The sequence below is a fragment of the Mesoplodon mirus genome, assembly GCF_964341445.2.
Source record: "Mesoplodon mirus genome assembly, chromosome: 11".
In the NCBI taxonomy this organism is placed as follows: Eukaryota; Metazoa; Chordata; class Mammalia; order Artiodactyla; family Ziphiidae; genus Mesoplodon; species Mesoplodon mirus.
The window spans coordinates 35,294,785-35,301,763 of record NC_138987.1 but is presented as its reverse complement, the minus strand read 5'-3'; positions in this window follow the sequence as shown (position 1 = coordinate 35,301,763).

Here is a 6,979-nt window from a genome sequence, read left to right as displayed (position 1 = left end):
CCTCTCACTATTGTGGCCTCTCCCGTTGCTCAGCACAGGCTCCGGACGCGCAGGCTCAGCGACCATGGCTCACGGGCCCAGCCGCTCCACAGCATGTGGGATCTTCCCAGACTGGGGCACGAACCCATGTCCCCTGCATCGGCAGGCGGACTCTCAACCAATGTGCCACCAGGGAAGCCCTAGCCTGGAGTCTTGAGGATGTGGGTGGCCTATCTGGGAAGACCCCCTTACCCACTCCAGCAGGCCCAGCCAGCCCCCCACAACCCAGACCCAGGGACCAAGTCTGTGCTCCTCCATTTCTGCTGGGCCCTGATCATCTGAGGGAGCATTTAACTGCTCAAGGCACATTCCTCCATTTCCTCACTGATCCTCTCCACATATTGGTGAGGTTGACAGAGAGTCTCACCCCCATTTTACCGATGTGGAAATTGAGGCTGAGAGAGGCTAAACCTTGGGTTCAAAGTCACACCGTGATCAAGCTGGGCTGGGTCCCAGGTTCTTTGATTCTGAAGTGGGTGAGAGATGGTCTGAGTACATATTCCAAATGTACTGTCTTTTCATTTCTTTTTTATTTTATTATTTATGTATTTATTTTGGCTGTCCCAACTGGGGATTGAACCCGGGCCAATCCCCGGGTTTGAAAGCACTGAGTCCTGACCGCTGGACTGTCAGGGGAATTCCCTCATTTCTTTTTTATTTTAACTTAAGAGAAAATTGAGGTATAATTTACATACAGAAAAGGAAAGAAAGTGTCTGGATTCTAAATGTATAGTTTGATGGATTTACATATGTTTATCAAATATTCTCAGCACCGGGCTTCCCTGGTGGCGCAGTGGTTGGGAGTCCGTCTGCCAATGCAGGGGACATGGGTTCGTGCCCCGGTCCGGGAAGATCCCACATGCCACAGAGCGTCTGGGCCCGTGAGCCATGGCCGCTGAGCCTGCGCCCGTGAGCCATGGCCGCTGAGCCTGCACATCCAGAGCCTGTGCTCCACAATGGGAGAGGACACAACGGTGAGAGGCCCACATACCGCAAAAAAAAAAAAAAAAAAAAAAAAAAAAAAATTAAGTCTGGGCCTCCCTGGTGGCACAGTGGTTGAGAGTCCGCCTGCCGATGCAGGGGATGCGGGTTCGTGCCCCGGTCTGGGAGGATCCCATATGCCGCGGAGCGGCTGGGCCCGTGAGCCATGGCCGCTGGGCCTGCGCATCCGGAGCCTGTGCTCCGCAACGGGAGAGGCCACAGCAGTGAGAGGCCCGCATACCGCGAAAAAAAAAAAAAAAAATATTCTCAGCACCCCAGAAGGCTCCTTCATGTTCCCTCCCAGTCACTAACCCCTCCTCCCCCAAGGCAACTACTACCCTGACCTCTATCACTAGAGATTGGTTTTGCCTGTTCTTACCCTTCATTTAAACAGAGTCATAGAGCATGTTTTCTTTCTTTTGGCTTCTTGGACTTAGCGTAATGCCTGTGAGATTCATCCAGGTTGTGGCATGTGTATCAGTAGTTGATTCTTTTTTATTGCTGAGTAATATTCTGTTGTGGGGATATACCACCATTTGCTTATTCATTCATTTGTTGATGACCATTTGGGCTGTTTTCTGTTCAGAGTGTAATAAGTAAAGCTGCAGTGAGAATTCATGTTCAAGTCTGTGTAGACACATGCTTTCACTTCTCTTGGGTAAATCTCTACAAGTGGGTGATCAATGGGTGTAATTTTGTAAGAAATTGCCAAACAGTTCTTCAAAGAGGTTGAATGATTAACAGTCCCACTGGCTATGTAGGAGAGTTGATTCTCACTTCCTTCCAATATTTGATATTATCAGTCTTTTTTTTAATTAATTAATTTTTTTTTGTTTTTTTGTTTTTTCATTTTTGAATTTTTTAAATTTATTTTTTATAAGCAGATTCTTATTACTCATCAATAAGATGACTAATTTTGTTCTCTACATCTGTGTCTCTGTTATTACCAGTCTTTCTAATTTTGACTATTTGTGTGAGTGTGAATGGTAGCTTATTGTGGTTTCAATTTGCGTATCTCTGAGAGTCGCTAATGTGGAGTATCTTTTCATGTGCATATTGGCCATTTTGATATTCCCTTTTGTGAACTGCCAGTTCATATCCTTTGCCTATTTAAAAAATTGTTTTGTGTGGTTTTTTTTCTTATTGATTTGTAGGAGTTCTTTATATATGCTGGATACTAGTCCTATGTCAGATATACGTATTGAATTATCTTTTCTGCATCTTTGAATTGGCTTTTCCTTCTCTTAACAGTGTCTTTTGCTGAATATAAGTTCTTAATCATAATGAAGCCTAGTTTACATTTTTTTCTTTTATGATTAATGTTTTTTGTGTCCTGTTTAAGAAAGCTTTGCCTCCCAAAGGAGTCTTTTTAACATATGACTCCACCTGGCCTCGCCCCATCTGGCTACTCTCTCTGGCTCTTCTCATCCTCTATTAGAAGTGCCTCTCAGGAGCAGGGGTTGAGGAAGGCAGAGATGGGATGGGAGATCTGTGGGAAAGAGCAGGGTTAAAGCCTCCCCAGGACACGAGATCTGTGTCTCCCACCCCTTCCTTCCCCTATGTGGATTTGGGTTGATGCTGGGCTGCAAGATTAAAGCCAAAGAGATTAAAAGATTACCTCTGGCAGGGAAGGCAAATTCTGCCTCTTTGCTCCTAGAGCCATGAGGGGGAGGGGGGAGAGTTAGGGTGGGTGGGGGGTGGTAGTGATGGAGTCACCTTTACCTCCAGGACCATCCCCTTGCTGCTGAGAGCTGCACCCCTGGAAGGCTGAAGCCTGGGCCACTCTCACCGTGTGTGGCCTTGGGCACTAGCTCACCTCTCTGGGCCTCAGTCCCCAAGTTATAGAGGGGATGTGGGGGGGCTGAGCTGGATACTAAACACCAACATGGGCTTTAGTGAGTCCTCAAAGTGTGACCCCGACGAGTGGTCCCAGCATCAGCTGGTAAAGTGTTAGAAATGCAAACTTCAGGCCCCTTCCCACATCTACTGAGGCAGAAACTCTGGGGGATGAGGGGGGACAGCAATCTGTGTTTTAAAAGCCCTCCAGGGGATTCTGATGCACATGAATGTCTGAGCACCAGTGCCTTTACATATGGTAACAATTACTAATTTTTAGAGTATTTAACTGTGCTCACCAGTGACTCTTCTAAAAGAGTATGTACCCACTCACTTATGGTACTATTACTCACCCTACTTTACACAAAAGGAACTGAAGCACAGAGAGGTGAAGCTGCTTGCCCAAGGTCACACAGCTACTAAATGGCTGAGCCTGGACTCGAACTCAGGGAGGCTGCCTCCAGAGGCCAAGCCACTAACCACTGCTCTAAACTGTTTCAAATTCCCAGTGCTGTGCATCCTGGCCTTTTCAGAAGCCCCCGGCTTTTGTCAGCTGCTCTAGGGAGTGGTGGCTCCAAAAGACTGACCCCCTGGGGTCCCCTGGCTTGCAAGTTCCTTTCCCAGCTTCCCCAAGGGCCCGCTGACCACAAAGGGCACCTTCCTGCTTCCTCTTCCTGCTGGGAGCCCCCTCAGCTGAGGCTGAGGGAAGCAGGTGCTGAGAGCTGACCTCAGCTGTACAGTAAGCCAGACCCACAGACAGGGACCCATGGCTCCACGTCTCAGAAATTCATTCATGTCTCAGTTCATTCCCTCAGTCAGTGTTTATAAAGGGATCCCGACCAGAGTGAAGTAGAGGCCAGCAGAAAGCCGGAGGCAGAGAGAAGGAAGAGGGGAAGAGGAAACCTGTCCGTTAATTTTATGATTCTCCCTGCGAGTCCCCTCCTGCCACTAGGGATGGTGCAAAAGCCCAACCCCCATCAGGGAAAGTGATCAATGAACGGCCAAGGCTGAGATTTATCGGGGCAGCGCTGGGGAGCGCTGCACCCCAGCGGGAGTGAGGGCACCAGCTGCAGGGAGAGAGCAATTCCTCACAGCTCTCTAGGAAAGAGGAGAGCCTCCACCGCCTGGACCCCCACTGGCCTGGCCCCCACTGGGCTGCCCAGCCTTCCCTGCTTCAGTGAAAGAGGACATATCTTTGGGGCTCCCAGTATCCCCCACTTCTCTTCCCCAGTTCTCTTGGGTCTGTAACCTCTTTGAACCTTTGACTGGGGCATGGGATGGGGAGGAAAGACCTCTGGATACAACCATGGGCAAGTGCCTTCTCTGAGCCTCAGTTTCCCCATCTGTAAAACCAGGGCCTCAGCCCAGCTGGCCATCCTCACAGGGCGGTTGTGGAGGAGAAAGGCCATGGCCATGAGCTGCAAAGCTCTGTCCCACCCAAGAGGTGACAAGTGTGAGGTGGGAATGAGGAACCTGCCTCCTACTGCTATGTTCCTGGGCATGTGCTGGGCTCTTCGTGGGGAGGTGTGTGCCGGGCACACGGGGCTGCCGCCGCCGAGGGTCTGTGTGTGCAGGTGTATCCAACTGTGCATATACACGGTGCGTCCAAAGCTGCAGCTGCACGTACGGAGCATGCGCGAGTGTGCATGTGTGTGTGTGGACACGCGTGTGTATGTGCGTGCAGCTCCACTGACAGCTGTGAGCTGAAGCTCTCACGTACTCCCTCCACCCCCGCCAGCTTGAGAGGACCCCTCTGGAAGGGTGGTGGGGGGTGGCTGGGTGCTTAGTCACAGGCCCCATCCAGCTGGTTATTTACTGATTAATTCGGCTGCCAGCTGCTAGAGGCCAAGCCTGTGCCAGACGCAGGCCCTGGGCTGATTTACATAATTAAAAACCATCAGTAACTAGAGCTAGGCCTCACCCCCCAACTGCTTCCTCTAGCATGACAGGCGGGGCCTCCCTCCTCCACCCGCACCCTGTCCTCTGCACCCTCAAGGCTCCCTCTCCTCCCAGACCCCCTCGCTCTCCTGGCCTGCTCTGTGTCAGCCTGCTGGCCTGGGCCCCTCCATGACATCAGCCACCGCCCAGTCTGTGATGGAGAGACTGTAGTGTTCTGGGATTCTCCAGTCACTGACTCCAAGATTCTATTAGTCGATGGTTCTAAGGTTCTTTGGTGGAGAGCCTCAGATGATAAGATTCAGCTGTGATCCTCTGAGTATGTGATTTTTCAAGAGTCTGTTACTCTATGGGACAAAGGGGAAAAATGTTTGTTCTCAGCAGTCCTGCCTGCGCTCGTGGAGGTGGGGCTGCTATCTGGAGGGCCGGGCTTTCCGTGGAGGCCGCCATGGTGGAGTGGGTGTGTCATCCCTGCTTTCCAGAAGGAGAAGTGCGTCACCACAGAGGGCTGGGGGTAGGGTGGGACTGGGCACTGCAGGAATCTGGCAGAAGGGAGGAGGACCCAGGGACACCCGAGAGGGCTGGAGGGAGAAATCCTTGGTGGCGTTCCAGCCTCCAAGAGGGACTTTGGAGAATATCGGATCCCGTGGAGTGTGTGATGTTAACCCCTTTGCTGGTGTCACCTTCAGCATCTTCAGAAAAGGCTGGAGAGAGAGGCAGTTTGGGGTGAGGCAGTCTGGGGTGAGGAGTGTGGGCTCCTCTATTTCCCAGCTGTGTGATCATGAGGAAGCTACTCAGCGCCTCTGAGCTGCAGTTATCGCCTCGCTTGTGAGATGGGGATTGTTGTGAGGATTAAATATTAACTTCTGTAAAGTGCTTAGGATGCAGCTGGCGCCTGGTGAACCCCTAATGACTGGTTGCTATTGTCGTGTGGATCCTTTGGGGAGATGAGTAGCAGGTTGGTCAGACACGGTGAAAGTACAGACACAACGGGGGGCTGGGTCTTCCCTTCTCCATAGGTCAGCTCGCGGTGGGGCCGGTGCTCGGAGGATGTTGGTTGAACGAATGAGTGATTCTCTCTTCTCTCAGCTCTGCCCAAACACGATGCCAGCCCCAGGCAGCCCTCAGCCAGCTTAGGGTATTTGGGACACATGGCTTCTCTCAGGTGGATCCCCAGGACTTTCTCTCTCCTCGTCCATCTGTCCCGTCTTTGCCTCTTCCTCTCCATTTGCACAGCCCAGCTGCGATGCTGAGCAGGAATTTCTGTCCCTTCCCAAACACCTCAAAGATTGGTCAACGTGTAAAAAGTCGAAATAAAGTAAGTTTAAAATGAATCATAGAATGCAAGATGGTGCAGCCGCTGTGGAAAACAGTTTGGCAGTTCTTCAAAAAGTTAAACAGAGAATTACCATATGATCCAGCGATTCCACTCCTAGGTATATACCCAAAGGAGTTTGAAGGTACATCCTCTGATAAAGCAGAAGCTCAAACAGCTTGTATCCCAGTGTTCATAGTGACATTATTCACAACAGCCAAAAGGTGGAAGCAACCCAGGTGCTCATCTGCAGATGAATGGATAAACAAAATACATAACATATATAAAGGTATAAAAATACAACACAAATACATACAATGGAATATTAGCCTTAACAAAGGAATAAAAGTCTGATTTACATGCCACCACATGGATGAACCTTGAAGACATTATGCTAAGTGAAGAAAACCAGACACAAAATGACAGATTTGATTTCCAATCAAATTTCCAAATTCGATTCCAGTCAAATTTGATTTTCCATATTATACACTCATGGAAGTGTATGATTCCACTTACATGAGGTCCCCAGAATAGTCAAATTCATAGACACAGAGGGAGAATAGAGGTTGTCAGGGGCTGGCAGAGGGAGGAATGGGGAGTTAGTGTTTAACGGGTATAGAGTTTCAATTTGGGCAGATGAAGAAGTCCTGGAGGTGGGTGGTGGTGACGGTTGTACCACAGTATGAATGTCCTTAATGCCACGGAACTGTACATTTAAAAATGGTCAATTTTGTTATGTATATTTTAGCACAATAAAAGGTTTCATTGAGAGATGATTTTGTTTGTAATCCTTCTATCTTTTTTTATTTTTATTTTTTATATTTTTTATTTTTTGCAGTACGTGGGCCTCTCACTGTTGTGGCCTCTCCCGTTGCGGAGCACAGGCTCCAGACGTGCAGGCTCAGGGGCCAT